The sequence below is a fragment of the Lissotriton vulgaris genome, chromosome 3_1 (assembly GCF_964263255.1).
Source record: "Lissotriton vulgaris chromosome 3_1, aLisVul1.2, whole genome shotgun sequence".
Taxonomy (NCBI): domain Eukaryota; kingdom Metazoa; phylum Chordata; class Amphibia; order Caudata; family Salamandridae; genus Lissotriton; species Lissotriton vulgaris.
This window is the reverse complement of record NC_141689.1, coordinates 1987731098-1987755770: the sequence shown is the minus strand read 5'-3', so window position 1 is coordinate 1987755770 and position 24673 is coordinate 1987731098.

Below are 24673 nucleotides of genomic sequence, written 5' to 3'. Positions count from 1 at the left end.
AGTCCCGGATGCCGGGGACAGTGTGCGGGTGCATGTACACCCAATGCCACAGGTCCGTTGCAGCAAGGCAGGTGGGAGGGCAACTGGGGGACAATCACATGAGGATATTGAGAGAGAAGCCCGTTGCAGGAGTCCTTGGTGCGTACCAACAGAACCAGGGACAGATGGGTCAGGTTTTAGAGGAACTGCATGAGCTCTGCCTGCTGCAGAAGACCATGGAGACACGAATGGGACAACTTGTGGATCTCATGGGCCAGCTTGTGGGTGTTCTGAGGGACAGGAGGATCATGTGGCAAAACCATAACCAAAGCCAAGTAGCTTAGCCAGCCATGATGTCACCAGTGTTGCACTGAACATTGACTTTGTTAATTATCCAACCCCACATTGCCATGTTGCTGGCAGGAGTTTATTGGGCTGTGTAATTCTACTATTGTGGTGACTACTTTATTTGTCTCCGTTACCATCACTGACAACTCATCCACTCAGTATGCACAACTAACTTTTAATTCACTTTAAATTTAACACAATCTAAAAGAAAATAAACACAATTTACACACCTATGCCTTTGTGTCAGTTCCATGTTTATCACAGTATGTACAATGTAAACTCTGATTCCAATGTATCACAAGCTCTGATTGAGATGAGACTTTGATGGGGCGGAGGAACCTAGAAAGACACAAGAAGATGACATTGAATACGATGGCATTACAATAACAACACACCACTAGTCAACACCGTACAATATTAATCCCACATAACACTGACCAACACCATCAACATAGCCAATAGGTAAGTGGAAACAAAAACACTGTGCCGCACACAGCCCTTAGCAGTATGTCAACAACAGCCATCATCCCAATATGTCATATCTTCTTCGGCGCTAACAGACACAATCATAATTGCTCAATGATAACTTACACTCAAGGGAAGTAGTTGGCAATTTAATTTAATTTAATTTAAATTAATTTAATTTAATTGCGTGTTTATATAGCGCTAGGAATCGACTCCCGGAGGAGTATCTCCGCGCTTCGACCACTGGGGAACCCGTCCTGGCTCACCCTGAGAGATGGTCCCTAATGGGTATCTCTAAGGTGCGACCAAGCATCCCCAGCGGTCTGGGGGGGCCGTTGTGAAGATGAGGCAAGCTAATGCCCAGAGTTGCCGAGTGTGGTCCCTGACTGGAGTAGGCACCGAGGCGAGATTTATCGAGCCCGCTGACCCTGGTCCACGACCCTGCCGCGTCTGGAATTGAACCCTGGTCCCGGGCCGTCCTCTGCTTAAGGGTCTGCCGCCTCTAACCAGTGAGCCACACCACTCCAGCAATGAGTTGTTGACGCAGGTCAAGACGTTCCTCATCACCACTATCATTGTCACTGGGCATGTGTGGATTTGCATTTGGGGCATCTGCTGTTCATCATCGTCCATAATCAGGGGGATGTCTTTGTGCAAGGCCAGGTTGAGGACAATGCAGCATGCAACTATGATCTGACACACCCTTTGGGGAGAGTAGAGTAGTGCACCACCACTCTTGTCTAGACACTGAAATCTAGCCTTTTGCAGTCCAAAAGCATGCTCCACTACACAACTTGTATTCTCATAGGAATCATTAAAGCAGACTTCTCCCGGTGTCCTTGGATTCCTCAGTGGGCTCAGCAACCAATGCTGGTTGGGATGCACAGAGTTACTCAGTCGTGAGAAACACAGACCAAGTTTGTAATAGAAATATTTGAGGAGACCAGCATGTCATACATACAGCACACTACTTGGCACAGCTCACTCACCAGAAAGCAATGCACACTCCAGATGCAAATCATCCATCAATTGTGGGATGATGCTGCTACGCAGTATGTAGGAGTCATGTGTAGAACCCAGAAATTTGGCACATACGTGGGAGATAATCAGATCTCCTTGGCATACGACTTGCACATTTATTGAATGGTAATGCTTCCTGGTATGGTATATGTGCTCACGTGCCTGTGGTGGAACAAGGTCAATGTGTGTGTAGTCAATGTCTCCAACAACATTAGGTATGTGACCAAGGTCATAACATTCCACCTTCACATCTGCCAATTCATGTCTCCTTGGAAAGTGAATGTAGCTGTCCTTGTAGGTCAACAATGTGGACAGGACATCATACAACAACATGCTGAACATAGGTTGACACATCTCACCTGCAAAGAAATGCAGGGCGGCCCTCACCTTTACTGTTTGTGTCAATGCTGTTGCATATGTTCTGTGAGGCATCAAATGGGGCTCGAACTGAGCAGATAGCTCTTGAAGGGTAAGGCGATTCAGACGGAATGTTTTAATGATGTCAATAGCCTCCATTGCCTCCAACTCTGGGAATAGCCGATACACTACGTATTCTGGCAGGGGACACATTAAAAAATGAGTCAGAGATGAGATTTGGGTAACAGCTTACATAATGACTAACACAAGCACAACATTGACAGGACTGTAAAAACATCTTAATGCACAAATGACATGCATAGACACCTTGATCTCCTGCAGTCATTCATGTAGCCAGAATGTACATAATAACTAATGTCAAATCTAAATCAGATTATGTGCATGTTATATGGTACACTGCTATAACATGTGTCCCCAGCCCTGGGTGATGCTGACACAGCACATGTGGCTAACAGCATCAATGCTAAGTTGTATGTCACTGCTGTTACTGCAAAACCTCAAGCTTTAGTCACACTAAGCACATCATTAGAAAATGAGCCCTGTGAGTGTAAGCTGGACAACTATCACTATAAATACAGCACTGTGTACAGACATATATGCACATTATGTGGTCAGTCCATCATGACTGGGGGAGGAGTTTGCACTACACACATTGGCATGTTCACAAAAACGATAGCCAATTCAACCTGAAATCTGTATACATGCCCACGTGGATGAAATTTGACATGTAGTTACGGACACACCAATACATTTAATCACGTGTACTGCAATAACATGTGTGGGTATACTTAAGTTAAATGTCACACTCTCAATTCACTTTACAACAAGCTGTAACTAGTTTGGGTAAATGTGTTTTGATCAGTGATGCAATTTGCAAAGTGAGAATGATAATGCACAATGTGTTTACAGGTGCGGTAGGCATGCTCCGCCACTGCGGTGACAGGCATTGGCCACAATTGAATAATGCAGGATTGCGGTAGAGACATCCTGACCTCCATGGTGTGACACCACCTATGCGAATGTCATTTTAGCCAATGGGAGCCGCCATTGCGGTAGTGCCTTTCAGTTTAAACATTGCGGTAGGCGTGCTCCACCACCACGATGACAGGCATTTGCCACAATTGAATGATGCAGGATTGGGGTAGAGACATCCTGACTCCCCACGGTGTGACACCTTCTATGCGAATGTCATTGCAGCCAATGAGAACTGCCATAGCTGTAGTGCCTTTCAGTTTAAACATCACAGTAGACATGCTCCTCCACTGCTGTGACAGGCATTGGCCGCAATTGAAAGATGCTAACCAGGCGGATCAGTTGCATCCGCAAAGTACCACTGGAACAACCCTAGGGGCCTATAAATGTCCGTGAGATAGCCACACCTATCACTTGCATACAGACACTGCTGCCTGACATTCATAATCACATACTGCTGCTGTACCTCATCTCTGGACCCAGTCATTACTTGTACAGAGAACATTTGCGCCCCTCTCTTCACCACAGATGAACTGGAGGTCCTGGTGTATGAAGTCCTGGGCCAGTGTGGGCAGCTATATCGTGTTCCAGAGGTTCTGGTAAGGGTATGAATAAAAGTTTTAGAGTGCTCAGCCTGCTCATATTATGTTACTGTACAGGAGTATGTGCCTGTGAGTGCAAGCCAATGTTAAAGCATTCAGATTTTGTTATCAAACATAACGTAAACGTTTATGCACTTGAGTATGTGGGGAGGATGGCACCATAGACACTGGTGCAGCTCTATTAAAGCAAAACATCACACATATTGGTCTGAAATGGGGTCATGTAAAGGTGTGATACACTGCCTAGCATAATGACTTCATGTCAATGGTGTGTATAGCCTTATTACCTCCGACCCATGATGCATGCAATGATGAAACGGACATAAAATGGTTTAGCAGTTGTACAGTTACACTGCTGATTTGAGGAACTCTCACTCTGAACACACATTCCCTTTGCCATGTCATGTGATAGTTCATTAAGTGTACAATGATCATTTGTGCGATGCAAAATGTAGAATAGCCAGTGGGTACTGATTAATGTGTGTACTGCTTTAAAAATGATCCTATGGAGATGTGGCCAGTGTGCACATGAGTACAAGGCTTGTATCTGTCTATATTAGTGGCAACTCACCTCTCGCACATCTGCTAAATATACCTTTGACATGTCATCCTTTTTTTAGTTCCATTATGTGTAGAGTCTCACATGTGTATGCACTATGTCATCATTCTCATTTTACATGCATGTAATTCTTGTGATGGACCACTATTTTCAATAAGTGAAAAGCCTGCAGGCCTTTCAAGTAAAGGCACAATGTATCAAGGCCCCATCACTAAAATGACTTAGAAATACATATGTGTTGTCCCCCCTTCTATTTATGCAGCAGCAATTAGAGGCTCGAAGAGTACACAGGACAGGCCTACACCTTGTGACAAGAGTGGGACAATGTAAGATCAGGTACCTAATTGTGACCTCCATTACACGTGTAGCTATGCAATGGTCAAACACATTAAGAGGTGTGTAGTGTAAGACACAGTGAGTCTGACCACTACACATTGTCATTGTAATAAGATGGCTTGCTCCAAGTGTACTATGTGACAAGGTCTATGGCCTCTGCTGTCCATTGATGTACCTGTGTGCTATGTGTTTACATGCTCTGGACTAGCACACAGTGGTACACAACACAGTGTTAAAAATATACCTCTTCTTGTCTCCCATTCCTACACCTCAAAGTCCATCAGTGTAAGGCCATATGGAGGACCATTACCCTCAAGGTGTGGTCCCTGGGGTTCTCAAACCAATGCCATATACGCTACTGCAAGAGGCGGGATGAAATCTTTCGCCAGCAAAAATGTTGCAGAAACGATGCTGGTTCTGGTCTGGCAGAATGTCACACAGGAGCATGACCCCGATTATGGCATAGATGGTATAGATGACAGCATCAATGCAAAACATTTAGTCAAATACAGCAGCATAGCATCACATGAAGTAATTTCCTGCACACATTCACTTATATTGTAGATGGTGATGATTGCAGTGATGCATTAGCTGATCTGCATTTGATATTTGTGCACATGGCAACATGTCTGTGGTGGTTAGACAGTGGAGGTTTGAAGCAATGTAGCTAAACATGTCTAATGTGAGATTGTTTTGGCACTAGGCTTAACATGGTTGGATGTGATCAGTAGGTGTGTCACATTGTGATGTGAGGGAAGTGTTGTACAGTGACTTTTGTTGACACAAAAAATTGTCACTCAGAGCTGCAGTCCTCATTATGTGTCCATTGTGGAGGTGTGTCCATATGCATCAATTCATGGTGAAGTTGTGGCTACTGCTTCCAATCAGTGAGTGATTTCTTGGTACATTGATGTGTAATGGATGTCATCATTCGGCACAACGTAGGGTTGTCCTATGCCAGAGCCTAGGTATTGGCACACATTAGCTGTCCTAATAAGGGACACACATTGCTTCATCCACATAAGGCAAACTCATGCCTTCACTCATTGATGGCTTGGCAGGCAATTTAAATGGTGTTGGTATTAAGGGTGGGCGTAAAATCCGCGGGCGAATTTGCGGATTTTCCGCGATTTCGCGATCCGCGAATCTCGCGAAGTCGCGGTAAAATCCGTGAATCAGCGGGGACGAATTTTCAGCCAAGCAAGGGTTACAGCAGCAGGTGCAAAAGTTGAACCTAATTTCTTTGTAACCTTTTACAAAAGGGTTACAAACAAATTAACTTCAACTTGGACACCTGCTGCTAATTGCTTCCTGGCGCCTCGTTGCCTACTTGCAACTATACTCTGACCCTGCTCTGACCCTTGAAGCAGGATCAGAGAATAGTTACAAGTAGGCAACGAGGCACCTGTCCAAGGAATTAAACCTCATCTGGAAGCACTTACAGATATAAACAACAGGAAGAAGGGAGAGGATGGCAAATACACCCATTTGAGTTGTCAGGAGGGGTTAAACTAAAAGAGACCTTTACAGCACAATTTTCATATGCATTTTGCTAAAAATAAAAAGCTGTATGTTCTGTAGGGGCAACCCAGGAATCTGGCCCTTCAGAGATCCGGCCTCTCTTTCTTTCTCTCGTTCTCTCTCTCCCTCTCTCTTTCCCTCTCTTTCTCTCTCTTTCTATCTATCTATCTATCTATCTATCTATCTATCTATCTATCTATCTATCTATCTATCTATCTATCTATCTATCTATCTATCTCTCTCTCCCTCCCTCCCTCTCCCATAAACGACTGCATGGGTAACTTCGCTATGCAAGCGGCTCGCGAAGATGCAAAAAGCCCCGCGAACACGAAAAAAACCCCGAACACGCAAAAAACCCAGCGAACACGCAAAAAAACAAAAATCCACAAATTCGCACACATTCGCGAAGTTTGCGGATTGCGAATTCGCAAATCCGCAAATTCGTGGATCGCGAATTCGCAAAATTCGCCCATGCTTAGTTGGTATGTGACATGTCACAAGACGCAAAGGCTTTGCATCACATTGCCCAAATCATACTATTGTGCATTGTCTTTGTGACAACATCAGTACACAGGACTTAGTAGCACTTCATCCCCACAAAAAAGTGTCCATGTGACATATGCAGCAGTGTGAGTCTCAGGGACATCAACTGGCAGTGAACAGCAGTGAGCATAATGTTAGGGTGTATTGAGAAATGAGTTCTGTGGACTTCCATCTAATTTATACATCTTGAAGGTGGTTACCATTGTTAAACAGTAGTTGTGCTTTATTGGCAAACATAGTGGATGTGATGAGGTAATGTCACTTAACAATGTTTAGTTTTCTGTTTGTAATAGTGGGATTCAGTGAAATCATGTGTGGGATACACAACATATTTGGATGTTTAGCTCTCTAATATGCAGGCATGTAGGTGTGCTTACAGACGAAAGATGTGATGTTGAGATGTAGACACATGCACAGAAATTTGGCAGTGTCAATACAACATGGAGCATGACTATCCACTAAGCTTTTTTACATGCATCAGCTGATCATGCCAGAAATTGGGATTATGCATTTAGTACATGGATAATTTGGATGTGGGACTTTCAGTGCAAGTATTTCTGTTTGTATAGCACATCATGTTGGTGAGCTGGCTACTTTACTCAACCTATGTCTCTGTTTCTTGCAGCATCCACTGTGGGCTGGGAAGGAGAGGGACCCGACACCGTAGGGAAAGCTACTGATATTACTGGTCCCCAGGAGTACAGTGACATTGAGGGGACCAGCACCTCGTAGGGTGACAGGAGTGCCCTGGATCATTCCGGTCCTGAAATACCTACCTCAACATCTTCACACTCCAGCCGTGACTCCTCGGTGTTGGCGGGCACAGGAAGTTCAACATCTGCTTCTTCGTCCACCACACACTGTCCTGTGTCTACCCTCCCTGATGCTCCCCCAAGTGGTATCCAGGCCCCCAGCCCTAAGAAGGGTAGATTCCCATTTCCATCAGGCACCGCTGCCCCTGTCACCCCTGCTTCCTTCAGTGTGGAGGCCATAGACATCTTGCGGCAGCTGTGTGTTAGTCAGACTGCACTCCTGAATGCCCTCCAGGATCATGGCAACAAGTTGTCACAGGTAGTTGCATTCCTGGAGGGCATTCATTGGGCTATGGGTGGCCTTCACAGAACTGTGCAGTCTTTGTCCTCCACATTGACGGCCAGCTATTCTGCAGTCCCAATCTCCCAGTCCTGCTCCTGTCCCTTCGGCTACCACACTCCCAGTGCCCCCACCTGACTAGAGCACGCACACACCAGAGCACTCAGGCACCCAGTCATTCACCGGCAGCACACAACAACAGCACTCCAAGCAACTAAGACTCCATGCACCATCCCCACAGAACAATAAAAACACACATGACCGCACAATAACCAGCCCATCACAGGAAACTCAGAAACATAATGATAAAAAACATACATTCACATGGCATACCTCACATTCCTCGCCCTCCAAGTGCCATCCGATCAACACACTTGATCCAAAATCCACCCAAACACTTGCCATGGCTGCTGTGGACCTGGCGCCTGCCACACCTGGCACCACCCGCCTTCAGAGGGCTGGTTTGGAAAAGACTTGTACTTCCACCACCACACCTATGAAGCGTGAAGAAGGTAGCAAAGAGAGGAAAGTACCTCCATAACAGGGTAGGCATGGGAAAAGTCCACTAACATCAAAGCGTACCACCAGGTCCAGTAAATTACCCCAGGCAGATCCATAACCGCCACCTGCTACACTTTTGGGGAAGAGGAAAGCTGTTGGGGCCACCTCACTTGTCACTTGTAGAAAGACACTTGGTGGATATTGAATCTCCAAACAATTGAGACCCAGCCCTCCACATGCACCATCAGCCACTGACCCTACCCCCAGCACTTCTCTTCCTCCCAGTGCAACTACTCCACATGGTCGTCCTGCCAGCCCTCAGACTACTGCATCCAAAGATCCCTCTACCGCAGCCAGTCCTCTCCCTCCCATTAGTTGAAGTATTGATGTGTATGTACCGTTGAGTATGACCATTTCACACATGAATGATCCAGTTGATGAGTGCCTGTTTGTTCACATGATCAGAAACCTGCTGGAGATTTTGGGCATATGTAGGAGTTGTTTACAGAGCAATGTGCAGTGTGTTAGTGTGACCTTGCAGTCCTAGGGTACACCAATTTGTTGTCCACATCATTTGTGAGTATGCAGAGTGTGTCACTGCAATGTGTGTGTTGTGAGTTTTTGGATCAACCATGGCTCTTGCTTACCTTTGTTCTCACTGTGCTGACTGGCTCTGGCAAACAGATATTATATGTGACTTTTCACATACATTGATGTCAATTTACACTTTATTTACTCCACTATGTGGTATTCAGAGTCATACCAGCCCCAAGAAGACTATATGATGCCTACACATTGTGAGTTACTCATCTATGTGCTTTTGCTGTGTATACTCCTCACCTGTACAATACTACTATATACACCACTTCAGTCAAATATGCTCCATTTCATGCCTTGCCAGTGTTTGACTATCCCCACCGCTCCATGGTGTGACACTATACTGTGGGAGGATGATCTCTGTCCAGTATCATTGTGAGATAAATAACGGTGATGGATCAAGCCCTGATCTTTGGACTGGGTAAGAGTGGTCTGCTTAATTCAGACACTCTGTTCATCACCACCCCCTTTTCTGAATCGTTTTTGGCCACTATAGGTGTGGCAGGGTATACTCAGACATGAGTCCCTTTCTCACTGCACCATCAGGATTCAAGCAAGCCGGGCCGAAGACAGCTGAAATGCCAGAAACCGGTCCCCGGTAGATTGTCTCCTTTCTGGTGAAGAATTGGCTTGGTAGTTTAGTCTGCCCTGTCCCCATGATGCACTGGGCCAGGGACAGACTGATTTGCATATAGCCAGGTTCTGAGCTGGGATGGTGCAGTGAGATAAATAACGGTGATGGATCAAGCCCTGATCTTTGGACTGGGTAAGAGTGGTCTGCTTAATTCAGACACTCAGTTAATCACCACCCCCTTTTCTGAATCGTTTTTGGCCACTATAGGTGTGGCAGGGTATACTCAGACATGAGTCCCTTTCTCACTGCACCATCAGGATTCAAGCAAGCCGGGCCGAAGACGGCTGAAATGCCAGAAACCGGTCTCCGGTAGCTTGTCTCCTTTCTGGTGAAGAATTGGCTTGGTAGTTTAGTCTGCCCTGTTCCCATGATGCACTGGGCCAGGGACAGACTGATTTGCATATAGCCAGGTTCTGAGCTGGGATGGTGCAGTGATATAAATATTGGTGATGGATCAAGCCCTGATCTTTGGACTGGGTAAGAGTGGTCTGCTTAATTCAGACACTCTGTTCATCACCACCCCCTTTTCTGAATCGTTTTTGGCCACTATAGGTGTGGCAGGGTATACTCAGACATGAGTCCCTTTCTCACTGCACCATCAGGATTCAAGCAAGCCGGGCCGAAGACGGCTGAAATGCCACAAACCGGTCCCCGGTAGCTTGTCTCCTTTCTGGTGAAGAATTGGCTTGGTAGTTTAGTCTGCCCTGTTCCCATGATGCACTGGGCCAGGGACAGACTGATTTGCATATAGCCAGGTTCTGAGCTGGGATGGTGCAGTGAGATAAATAACGGTGATGGATCAAGCCCTGATCTTTGGACTGGGTAAGAGTGGTCTGCCTAATTCAGACACTCTGTTCATCACCACCCCCTTTTATGAATCGTTTTTGGCCACTATAGGTGTGGCAGGGTATACTCAGACATGAGTCCCTTTCTCACTGCACCATCAGGATTCAAGCAAGCCGGGCCGAAGACGGCTGAAATGCCAGAAACCAGTCCCTGGTAGCTTGTCTCCTTTCTGGTGAAGAATTGGCTTGGTAGTTTAGTCTGCCCTGTTCCCATGATGCACTGGGCCAGGGACAGACTGATTTGCATATAGCCAGGTTCTGAGCTGGGATGGTGCAGTGAAATAAATAACGGTGATGGCTCAAGCCCTGATCTTTGGACTGGGTAAGAGTGGTCTGCTTAATTCGTACACTCTGTTCATCACCACCCCATTTTCTGAACCATTTCATACCTTGCCAGTGTTTGACTATCCCCACCGCTCCATGGTGTGAGACTATACTGTGGGAGGATGATCTCTGTCCAGAAACATTGTGCCCCACAGCACTGTTATACACTTTGTTATGTGCTATATTATTTTACTTGATTTCAGTCATGGTTGCTCATGTAGAGTACAGATGAGTTTCCAGCACAGTCCTCTAGTCAGGTTCCATGCATATGTGTTTGGCTGAGTTGTACAGAAGTAGGTGATAGCTAAAGTGTGTAGGTGTTTCCTGAGGTACTGCTACCCATCCTGAGTGTGAAGTGGTCTGTGTGCTGTGACAAGTTCTGATGTTCTTGTTCATGGTGGTAAAATCAGATATGTGTCATTCTGGTGTTAGTGGTGTTCACACACTGCTTTCTGTGCATACACAGCTGTTAGTGGATGTTGCATTGTCCTTGCCAGGTGCAAGTCACCCTGATGTCCAGCTAAGATTGCAATTTGATGTGTTTGGATGTGCATATGTTATGCATTTGTTTTTGAGGGATGCAGTATTTGTCCTGTGTTGGCTCTTTCTACTGACAGGTCCATGTGTGTGTAATGTTTTTTGAGCATGACATTGTGTGTTAGGAGTTTGTTTATTTGAATGCATTCAGATGTGTGTTTATTTTGTGCATTTATTGTGTGCATGTTACATGCGTCAATGTGGAGTCTTGTTTATTAGCTTGTTTTGTGTGCACTATTGTGCTATGGGCTCCTATATTCGAAAAGTCTCCTGTCAGGATTGTCCATGCGTATGCTTGTGCAACACACTTACACCATGCTCACTTTGTGACCGGTGGAGTGTCTATGGCTGTCTAGGCATATTTATCTGGATGCACACAGTTTGTGGTTATATTTGTCATTTGCTCATGTATTTTTGTATTAGTTTTGATTATGCTGTCTGTGCAGTTGTCCAGAGGCGAAATGCTGTCTGTTCTGTGGTGATCTGGGATCCCATTGCCTGTCCACTCTTTTGCTGCACATAGCCATGCTTGTTGGACTTCTTTTGGTGGGTTTTGTGATACATGTATTTGGTAATTGGTTTGAGGCCAGCTTAGGATCAGACATCCCTGAGTAGAACTCAGGCATTTTTTAGATATACACTGGGGTGCTGCATTCCGTGGTAGGGAACTCATAAGAACTAATGGTCACCTTTATCAGAGCTTGTCCCTGGTGTAGAGCAGTGATGGTAGATGATGGGGATGTGTGAAGGTCATAGTTGAGTTTGACAGTCAGAGAATGCCTCTGTGAGCCATGAGTGCTGTGCTGCTGACATACACGTGTCATATTAGTTGATACAGATGAGGGGCTGGTCATTGTACGGCTTATGACAGGTTATCTCATTCTGGTCCAATGCATTACTTGCATTGTTGTATCACAGGGATACTGCACAGATGTTACTTTCATGCACTTTTAATCTCTGTGCCCCCCAATGTATTATTTGATGTCCCAAGTGTAGTGTCATATGTGGCATTTCTAAGGTTGTTAATCTGCACAGTGACTCTTCATTCCTTCAATTACCTTTATTACCTTTATTCACATGAGTGGAAGCCAGGTGTGAGGAAGATGAGAGTTGTCATGAGTCTCAGGTCAGAGTTTTCTGCTGTCAAGATGGACTGTGGCATTAATTCAATATGTTATAGTTGGGGCCACCTTTGTTGAGGTGCAGTTATGGTGTGGATGTGTTCTGGGAAGTGGCAGTGTAGTCAGTGTTGTTGATATGCAGGACATACTCACATGGTGTAATTTAGTCCAGCGGTACACAAGTCAATCAAATGCACACTGGTGCCTACTTTGACTTTGCTGTTTCAGTCAGAAAATGTGTACTGCTTTGCATGGTATGAGCTGTCATTATGTGGTATAGTCTGCCATTGTATTACATTGTACCAATGTCTGCAATGTCTGCTTGGGTGTGTGCTGAACTGTGATTATGTAGCAGTGGTGTCTCAAATCACATGTCATCTACCTTGGCTATCTGACTCATCCAACACATTGTTGGACTACTGTGATATACACATACACAACCTGGTTGCTCTGCCCTCCTCTGTTTCACATTGTGTGCAGACGGACCCTTATTTGGCTGCAATACTGGCTATTGTTCTTTTGAAGGGACTCTTGCCTCATCCCTCCTTCTTGGTGGTATACAATTGTGATGATCCTAATGAGATCATTATCCACAGGAAAGGGGAGAGGGTCAACTCTATATACAACTCCACCACCGCGAACCCCCTAAGCTACATATACACACAAGAAGGGGTGGAGAGAAAAAAACCCACAAATAACACCACAAAACAGAAAAAATTAATCTGTTTTGGAAAACTGCCCTCACTCACACACCGAAGTGTGTGACATGCTTCAGCATCGGGTCGGCTTACAAAATGCCCTGGTGTAGCCACACTAAGGACGGTGTATAAGGGAAGGGGAGAAAATAAAAAAAACACAAGACACAATACAAAAACAAACACAACATGAATAGTGATAAGTCAGTGAGTGTCACCCTGTGACTAGGACTGGTGATTAGGCAAACGTGCATATAATAAAAAAGTGTGTTAAAACTGGTTTGAGGATACCCTTGGAGCCTTTATTCATAGGTTCCGAAACCAGGAATACAAGAAAAAGGATGGGTTATGTTTAATAGAGAAGATTTAAGTTCTCAAAACACCCCTCCTGGTGCTGCTTATGTCATCAACATGTTTCAACCGACTTACTGCGCCTCAAAAGGTCACCCCGGTGTTCTTCAGGACGTATGTCGTTACCTAGTCCTGGTTGTGGCCCCGCTGGGGGTCGCGTAACTAGTTAGCATGGAGGAGTCTCGTTTGTTATCGGAATTAATCCTAATGAGATGTCACTATAGATAGTGTGCATGCACATGACGTCTTGCTTCAGATATGTTGTGCCTCTTTCTGAAAAATTGTGGGGTGGAGGTTGTAATGAGGATCTTGCTTGCCTGGGACAATGTGCTGGACTCCTACAACATTGTGGGCAAGTGTTATAGCTGCTTCACTGCTGCAGTGACATGACCTCCATGACCGGTGCTAGATGCCATCATTTCTATGGAGATGGGTGACCCGATGCAGAGGTGGCAATTTACCTACGTGTGAGACATAGGTATTTGACTATGGTATATGTTCCTGTCTCCACCAGGGTGTCTGATGTAGACAGGACATGTATTAAGGCTCGAAAGTTGTATGCTGTTGTTGTACAGGGGTTGTATGCAGGGATATGTTTAAAACTTACCTGTGGTGTTGACAGCGACGGCATCTTATCTGCTGGTAGAGGATCAGGTACAGCAGCACCAGGACTTGTGGAGGAGGATCCATTACAGCCATGAATGTGTTGAGGTGTCTCAGACTCGAGGTTTTATCTTCACAGTGTGCTTCCACCATATCCAACAAGCTTGTCTCTCCGCTGCGTTCTGATGAGCTGTTTGACGCATCGTGATCTGATCGGCAGTCGGAACTTCATTCCACATGGCGGGCTTTCTCCGGCACTGTGCCGAACAATATTTCTGGTGAATCCCGAAACACTGTGATCGACAGAAAAAGGGCTATCTTTGCCCATTGTAATATGGCAGACACGAGGATTGCCACAGGAGTAACTAAATGGAAGTTTTCCGCTACCGCCAGTACCGTGGAAGTGCCTATGATCGCCGTTGTAGTCAGCTCCTTAGTTTGGAGTTGGAATAGTAGTTTTTTATTGTCCAGCACTTCCCCCGAATATACATAGGGGCTCATTAGTATGGTGGGCGGACTTGCTGTCCGCCATAGTCCCGGGAAATGGGACCGCCTGTAATGCATGCAGAAGTCCCGCACACACAATTAGGATGTGCCCGCCACATTGCCCGGCGCATCCCGCAATGCCAAAAATGCAAGTTGTTCATTCGAATGCACAATGTGATAGGCACCACGCAGTGACTGCCACGTTGTACATGCAAATGCAGGGGGGTAACATAGGTACACCCCATGTGCACCCGCATCCCCCCATACGCTGGGGAGCCTCACCGGGCCCCGGAAGCAGAATCTGTATGCCTTTCTGTGGCGGCAATGCCACCATGGAAAGGTATGTTTCTGCCCCCATACTAATATGGATGGCGGTGTCTAGCTGACACCGCCCCTTATTAAACCCTTTTCTGCCCGGAGAAGCGGTGGACGGGCTTCCCGTCCGCCGCGATACAGTCGCCATACTAATATGGATGTGGGTAAATGGGTGGTGGGTGGGGAAGGATGTAGGGCAGATCGCCACTGCCATGCAGGCAGTGGCGATCCACCCTACATCCTAATGACCCCATTAGTTTGGAGTTGGAATAGGAATTGTTTATGTTTTATTATAAAGCACTTTCTCTGAATTTACTTAGTTTGGAGTTGGAATAGTAATTCTTTATGTTTTATTATCTAGCACTTTCCCTGAATTTACTTAGTTGGAAGATATCAGTGATGTCATTTGAGATGTCATCAGTGATATCACTGACCCTGTCATGAATGATCTAATATGTGACATCATCAGCAGTGGATTGAGGGTGCGCGAAATATAGTTAGTACAACTAACTATATAGGAGCAATTTCAATGGTTTTGTATGAGTGAAATGTCCAGCTAACTATAACACCCCTACAACTTATAGTTTTGTGAGTGAATTTCAAAGGTTTTTTAAAAGCTAATTCCTAACTATATAAGGCCTGAAACCTATGGTTTTTTCAGTGAATTTGCAAGGTTTTTTAAATGCTAATTCCTAACTATATAAGGCCTGAAACCTATGTTTTGTTTAGTGAATTTGCAAGGTTTTTTAAATGCTAATTCCTAACTATATAAGGCCTGAAACCTATGTTTTTTTCAGTGAATTTGCAAGGTTTTTTCAATGCTAATTCCTAACTATACAAGGTCTGAAACCTATGTTTTTTTCATAGAATTTGCAAGGTTTTTTAAATACTAATTCCTAACTATATAAGGCCTGAAACCTATGGTTTTTAAGTGAATTTGCAAGGTTTTTTAAATGCTAATTCCTAACTATAGAAGGCCTGAAACCTATGGTTTTTCATTGAATTTCGAAGGTTTTTTAAATGACAATTTTTAAATGTATTAATTGTTATTTTTTTAAAAATGATTTACTATATTTTTGCAGGCAGATGTTCAGAGGGCATGCCCCCTTTTTACAACACTCTGCAGCGCAACCCCTGACGTGTTTGCACAGTAGGAACTAATTCCCCTTGCATACTGGGGGTCCCTTGGGGCCAACTAGCCCACCAGGAGCCTCCAGTTTGCGCCATGGGGCTGCGTTGCTTTGCCCCGGGGCGGCGGTCCCTGGGGCAGTGTGGGGGATTGTGAACCCCCCACACATCTTTATCATTATGCCTCCGCGATTTGGTCCCCCCGGGGTGTAATTTGTGAAAAAACAGACCAGGTTTAAAAAACAAAAATGTGGGCCTTTTTTTGTCCTTGTGGGACCACCTGGGCAGGCCTAGGGGGTCAGGGTGTATCTACCCTGCCCCCTCTTTGTGATCTTCACGTTTGTTTTTTTGCTTTCTTTTGCCTCGGTCTATCGAGCACAAGATCGATGCCAACACTTCCAACACTTCCTGGTTAGAATTGTTGACAGCCAATAAGCATTCAGCTTTCTCAGGAAGGCATGCTGATTGGCTGCCACTGTCTGTCAACACTAGCACAAGATGGATGCCAACACTTCCTGGTTTGAAGTGTTGAAAGCCAATGAGCATGCATCTTCTGCTCGAAAAGTTTTAGAACTCAAAAAGGGGGCAGGGTAGAAGCACCCTGACCCCTGGGCCTGCTCAGGGGGGTCCCACAAGGACCCCCAAGGCCTCTTCCCAATTTTTTTGGGGGGGGGAAATCGCGGGGTGCGCGCACGGTGCGCGTACCCCGCGATTTTTGAATTTTTATTTTTTATTTTTTTGCCTTGGGGGTCCCTGTGGGACCTCCTGAGCAGGCCTAGGGGGTCAGGAACCTCCAGTATGCGCCAGGGCGCTGCCTTGCAGAGAGATGTAAAAAGGGACGTTGGGTCTTTACACGTCTCTGCAAGGCAGCCCCCTGGCGAGTTTGCAGAGGGCGAACTAATTCCCCTTGCATACTGGGGGTCCCTGGGGGCCAACTAGCCCACCAGGAGCCTCCAGTATGCGCCAGGGGGATGCGTTGCTTTGCCCGGGGGGCGGTGCCCCATACTTCTTTATCACTATGCCCCCGCGATTTAGTCCCCCCAGAGGGTAATTTGAAAAAAAACAGACGGGTTTGAAAAAAAAAAAATTTGGTCCTTGTGGGACCACCTGGGCAGGCCTAGGGGGTCAGGGTGTGTCTACCCAGCCCCCTTTTTGTGTTCTACATGTTTGTTTTTCTGCTTTCTTGTGCCTCGGTCCCAGGGGGTCCCACAAGGATCCCCAAGGCCCCCCCAAAAAAATGTTTTCTGATAAAATCGCGGGGTACTCGCATGGTGCACGCACAGTGCGCGCACGGTGCGCCCTTATAGATATATACATTTTTTCAAATTCAATTTTCTCAACAACTACTGGAGGGATTTACACCATGTAACAATAAAACGTGATCTGCGAACAGCCCCCACTTGATGAATCCCCCCAAAACTTTCAGGGTATGAGCCATCTTCTTTGAGAAATTCGCGGAGATTCATCATCCGGCGCCAAAGTTATTCCCAATAGTATGTTGCGGATTTCCTATGGAAACTAGGTCCTAACTATTTATACCTACTGGCGACTATATATATCACAAAAACATAATGTTTTAATATATAATAAATATTACACATTATATTTTGTGTTAATGTAATATTAAATATATATTTTACCGTTATTTTGTGTAAATATATTCTAAACTTTTATATTTTTTGATCATTTAAAATTATATAATAAGTTGTTTGAAATGTGTTTTGTACATCTCTGCTTGTCTATGGGAAAATAGTATTTTTTCCATTTTATTACGTGGCCATTTTCTTTCTGATTTTTCTCTTTTTTTTCTATCTATTTCATTTTTAGGTCATATTGGAAGAGGGAATCTTGTGCTTATGATATGCATTTAGTCACTTAAGGTAAGTTTGTTTTATATTATTTTTAAGGTAATTTTAGGATAGGGGGAGCTAGTAGGAGGGCAGTTAGAGTAGGTAGAGTGTTAAATGTAGCTTTGTTGTGTAGGATGGTGTAATTTTGCTAGTTTAGTGTTTGATTTGTGTGTCATCATTTTTAACAGTAGTATAGTGTTATAGAGTGTTAGTTATGTGGTATTTAAGTGTGTTATGTTATATTGAATGCTATAATTACTGAATGCGGGGTTGTATGTGTGTTTGTGTGAGGGTGTTGTTTTTCTATTTTTGCAATTTGCTGGTTTCAATTTACAGTGGAGTTGAAGAGATGTTTTTTTTTCTAAAAGTAAATTGTATTTCGTTTTATTGAAACTATTTACTTTTTTACATTTCCTTTTATTTTTCAGGTTTTTTTGGAGCATTTTATTTTTTTAAACAATTTTTGGGGGGTTTTAGGGTTTTATTATTGAGAGGATTACGTCATTGGATACTTCATTCTACAGCTGTATTTTAAACAATTTTGGTGGGCTTTTCTATTTTAATAGATTGTTTTTTGTTTGGAGATTAGATGGATTTCTATATTTTTGTGGACAATCTACTACTACAAAACCTTAAGTTATTTTTAAATATTATAGGTGGGAAATGTTTTTGGTTATGATTTGTTTGCTGGTTGATATTTTAAAATGCATATTATGTCATACATTTTGGTCTAAATGTTCACAGGTAAAATGACATATTAATTATTATTAATGTAATAAAGAATAGCAATAGGTTACTTTAGGCTTTGGTTATTCTAGTTTATGTTGTTTTTATGTTTGAGATTGTTAAAGTATAGATTTGGCTATTTTCTAGATATTATAGTCCTGTGTTTGTGTACAGTCTAGTTTTTTATTGTATGTATTTGTACATTGCTTTTGTTTGTTTACTAAGTTTAGTACCAATTTTAATTAGGGATTGTTCTAGCCTTAATTCTTGGAAACTTTGGGGCTCACTATGATGGGGGGCCAAATTCAGTCCATCCACCATCATCACGGTGATGGGATTGACCGCCAGACATGCAGCGGTCCCACTTGCCCAATTAGGATGCGCCCACCATACTGGCCGGCCACCCTGGCCTTTTACCATTGTGGATGGTGCTGCTGGCTGCAGCACCGTCCGCAATGGTAAAAGGGCATGCACAGCATTTCTCTGCACCACGTGGCAGGCACCACGTGGTGCCTGCTACTTGGTGCAGGGAACTACATAGGGGTACCATGAGTACTCCCAGTGCACCCCCTACTCCCCCCCAAGGGGCCCGAAACGGCCCCTCAAAGCCAATCCCCGCCAGTCTTTCCATGGTGGCATCGCCCCCATGGAAAGGCCCATTAATCACCTGAATCCTAATAAGGTGGGTGGTGCCAGCTAGGTATCGCCACCATATTAGTGGCCCAGCTCAGCCCGCAATCAAAAGGATTGCCGACCAGCAGAAAAGCGGCGGATGGATTTTGCGTCTGCCGCAATACCCAAGCCATAATTTTTTTTTCATGACTATTGTTGTCATAAATAATAAATCTTTCATCGTTGTGTGTGACTGTGTATTTTGGTCGTATTTATATATCTGAGAAAGTTTTGAGGGGGTATTTGATCTTTTTTTCTGGCTATTAGGCGTTTTAGGTTTGGGATGGAAGGTAACTGCCCAGGTACATGCTCTGGAACACGTGTCAGAACATTTTTACAGATTTCTGTGTTAGTTTGTTGTGAGCTGATGCTTGCTTCTTTGATGTTTTCTAGAACATCTCTAACCTCTATTTCTGTGACATTGGGTAGGGGTTTGTGGGGCATATTACCAAGCAATACCGATAATTATCGCTATTGCTTGGTTAGAGACAAAAATTTACCGCAGCGCTGCGGCGATTTTTACCGCAAATAAACCTTGGTATTACCAAGGTTTAACGCAAATGCGGTAAAAATCGCCGCAAAGCATGAATATCGCTGAAAAGTCAGCGATATTCATGCATTAGCGAGCTAATGCTCTTAGCCATGTTATCCACCTCCCATTGGATAACATGGCTAAGAACTGCTCAGGGCAGGTGTTAGCTTTTGGAGATATTCCCGCTTAGCGTGAATATCTCCAAAAGTTGGTAATAGGAGATAGCGATGTTAGAGACTGTTTTCAGTCTCTAACATCTTGGCACGCCCACTTTGCATCTCATTAGTGATAAATATCACTGGCATGCAAAGTGGGGCCCAAGATGGTCGCTATCTCCTACGAGCTGTCGCTAACTGGTGTTAGCGGCAGCTAGGTAATAGGGAGATAATATTATCTCCGCTTTCTTGGCTTTTAAAGCCAAAAAACCGGAGATAAACCCCCTTGATAATATGCCCCTTAGTTCTGTAACGTTAATACAGTTGTTTCCCTGGTGGTTGCTCTCTCATAGCAAGAATTCGAGTAGTATTTAATGCATTTCCAATATATTTTATTCTCTGTTTATTTTCTCTGTGTATAACTGTGGCCCATGTAACATAGTAGTAATTTTCTTTTCTGTGAGGAAATAAACTTACAAGGGGGTTTATCTCCGCTTTTTTGGCTTTAAAAGCCAAGAAAGCGGAGATAAAATTATCTCCCTATTACCAAGCTGTCGCTAACACCAGTTAGTGACAGCTAATAGGAGACAGCGACCATCTTGGGCCCCGCTTTGCATGTCAGTGATATTTATCACTAATGACATGCAAAGTGGGCGTGCCAAGATGTTAGCGACTGGAAACAGTCCCTAACATCGCTATCTCCTATTACCAACATTTGGAGATATTCGCGCTAAGCGCGAATATCTCCAAAAGCTAACACCTGCCCTGAGCAGTTCTTAGCCATGTTATCCAATGGGAGGTGGATAACATGGCTAAGAGCATTTGCTCGATAATGCATGAATATCGCTGTTTTTTCAGCGATATTCATGCATTGCGGCCGTTTTTTATCGCATTAGCGATAAACCTTGCTAATAGCAAGGTTTATCTGCGATAAAAATGGCCGATGTGCGGCGATAATTTTTGTCTCTAAACAAGTTAGAGACAAAAATTATCGCTAGTTGTTGGTAATATGCCCCTTAGTCCCTTTTGTCTTTTCTTTTCTGTGTATATATATATATATTCACTGAAAAAAACATAGGTTATAGACCAAATATAGTTAGGGATTAGCATTTACAAAACCTTATTTTACTCGCACAAAACCATTGAAATTCGCATATATAGTTAGTTGCACTAACTATATATCGCGCACCCGCAATCCACTGCTGATCATGTCACATATTACATCATTCATGACATGGTCAGTGACATCACTGATGACATCACTGATGACATCTCAAATGACATCACTGATGACATCACTGATGACATCTCATTTGACATTACTGATCACATCACTGATGACATTATTCATGTGATATTACGATGAACCTCTTCAGACTCTAATATAACCTTAGATACACTCAGTGTAAACAGACACTCACAGACTGTCACTCATCCATGGAGTTACTCACACACCTAGTCAGTCATGCAAAGAATCAATCACACCTCCATTTCCTCAACTATACAGTTATACACACCTTACTTGTTCAAACATATACTAACACATATTTACTCTCTTATACAATCCCTGATACAAGTTCACAATGATCCATACAGCCACTCACACATTCACTGGCTCTTATGCACAGATTTTTATATATGTCATGTACTGTGATTTACATATGTACTTACTTTGGCATGTAGCACTGAGATATCCATTCACTCACCAATACACTCATGCACACAGTCAACCGCCCATACAGCATTTCCACATGCACTTTTGAACCCATACATCTAGTGAATCAACTGCTCACACATCTATGCACAGAGTCATACATCTCCCAGCCACCCACACACACACACACAGTCTCCCATACAAATACTTGGGCAACCAATCAATAACCCATATAGTTACTCATATAGCTACTGATCAACACATGCAGCAGTTTACAGAACAACAGACATAATGATGCACAAATTAAGACAGTTTAGTCACTAACCCATGCACTCAGTAAAACACATTTTATCACTCACTCATACAGTCAGTCATGCACCTACTAAATAGGCATGGGCGGAAAATCCGTTCCGCTCGCGGATTTTGCGGATTTTCGGGAAATCCGCAATCCGCGAGATTTGCGAATTTCCTGAAAAATCCGCAAATCCGCGAGCAGCGGATTTTGCTCGCACTGCTCGCACTGTTCGCGTGAGTTCGCGCCCCGCGAATAAGTGCGAAATTGCAGAAATACGATTTTAGCAAAACTGAAAGTAACTACTTACCAGGTTCAAAAGTTCAGGCTCATCATTAGTAGCCATTTCCTGTAGTGCTTCCTGAGGGGCCCCTCCAGAGTTCAGTTGCCAGTTGCAACTATTATGTGACCCTGCTCTGAACCTCAGAATAGTTACACATATGCCACAAAGGTCCTGAATTACAGCTAAGGGAGACAAGCAGGAGCCAGGCTGGAAGTTAAAATCCATTAATCAGCCCCTAATTCATTATTGTCAGTTGGGGCAGGGCAGGTGTTGTAACTAATTTTGCAACAATGAAAGCACTTAGCAAGTGCAAAAGATCACTAATCAGGGCGCACTAAGGAAGCAGGTGCCAGCTAAAAAAATATTCTGTGACACATTAATCAGCCCCAAATTAATTCAGGTCACTTGAGGCAGGGAAGGTGTGCTTTGCTTTGCCAAAAATAATGTACACTGGACAACCAGAGGGTGTGGTGATGAAACAGAGGGTGGCATGGGTGGGCCAGAGGGTGGCATGAGTAGTCAGAGAGTGGCAGTGGTGACAGAGAGTGGCAGTGATGAAGAAGAGTGTCCCAAACAGGTTGGACACGTAGAAACAACAAGTTCGCAAAACTTGCGACCCGACAGGTAAGTTCGCAAATTGCGAAATTGTAAAAACCCTCGCGAACTGGCAGAAACACGGGCGAACACAAAAAAAAAAAAAATCCGCAAATTCGCGGGAATTCGCGGATTTTGCGGATTGCGAGTTTGCAAATCCGCAAATTCGCGGATTGCCAATCCGCAAAATCCGCTCATGCTTACTACTAAATCCTTCATCCAGACACTTATACATCCACTCATTCTTCAATATGAAACATACAGTCACTGGATGTTGTCATCAGTGATGTCATCAGTGATGTCATTTGAGATGTCATCAGTGATGTCATCAGTGATGTCACTGACCATGTCATGAATGATGTAATATGTGACATGATCAGCAGTGGATTGCGGGTGCGCGCTATATAGTTAGTGCAACTAACTATATATGCGAATTTCAATGGTTTTGTGCGAGTAAAATAAGGTTTTGTGAATGCTAATACCTAACTATATATGGTCTATAACCTATGTTTTTTTCAGTGAATTTTCAAGGTTTTGTAAATGCTAATCCCTAACTATATATGGTCTATAACCTATGGTTTTTTCAGTGAATTTCAATGGTTTTTTAATAGCAAATATCAAAAGCTGTAAAATGTATTCTTATTCTAATTCAAAAATATATTTTATATTTTTGTAATATATATATTTTTTTTATTTATTTTTAATTATTTTTTTTGTTTCGCTGCTAGTCCGCGAACCGGGCAGCTTCCCGTTAGCTTCATTTTGTTCCGCGATCCGGTCCGCGAACCGGTAAACGTTCCGTTAGCGCAACTACCGCGTTAGAAATCAACATTGTGACACCTTTTTTTTCTCACTCTGACTTGTAAAGCAAAGGACCCAGATGCATTTACTGTTTATCACTAATAATGTTCCAGGCTAATGTATTTTCCCGGGAAATTTACAACTGTCCTGCAAGTAAAATATTCCTATTTCGAGAAAAAGGGCGTTTCTTCGTCCCATGAGGAAGCCGTTGAGCAAAAGAGGCTCGGCCTGCTGTCTTAGTCGCTGATAGGCCTGAATATCGGATTCTTATCGATCACTTTATGTTGCAGGAGTGGAAAACACAACAGCCCTTGACCATTTATCTTTACAGCATTCCTGCGTATTATACCTTTTAACCGTCATGTAATCGGGCTGCTTTATTTCACTTGCCTTTTACTGATTCGAAAACAGTGGCTATTATTCAAAACTTTACCAATCTAGGTACTACTACCATGTTTTGTTTTAAAAACCTTTATTGTGAAAATGTCAGTATACAAATACGGGCCTATAACCACGTGGGCCGGCCACGGAGCAAACTGGAATCGTATAGGATGAGGGGACATTTACACTGTAGAAGAACGTAACGGGCGGGCCATTAGGTTGCAAGAACTAAGGTGTCTAACAGTTGCGGAATCGGTGGACGTAAATTTTATAATTAAAGTACAACAGGGCCAGTTACAATAAAATTATCTAGATATACATTTGCGGGCAAGTACCATGGGTGACGTTAATTCGAACTTTCAATAGTACAGTAATCAATAACACATCAGAACTTAATATCAATAGGGATGTCCAAATGTTCAATCAGTACTCGTCCCCGCCCGCCATGTGCTTCAAAACTGCATACGTATCTCGTGATATCAAGGCTGGGCAACCAGTGCACAACAAGGAGTTGCAAGTCCCATTTATACCGGCGCCATTTTGGGTGAGGCCGGGCAGGTCCAGGATATAGTCAAAATGTCTCCACCAACCAGCGGTCGGACCAGAACCCCTTTCGGCAGTCAAAAAAGGTTCCGTTAAATGACAACAGAAGAGATAGGCAACAAGAACCATCAGTCAAAAGAGGGGAGGGCAAGTTCTTCCCTACCGGGTCCCGTTGGGGCTCCACCGGAACTGATTGAATTGGTAGTCTACAGTGTTTCTGGATGTTTCAGACTAAAGC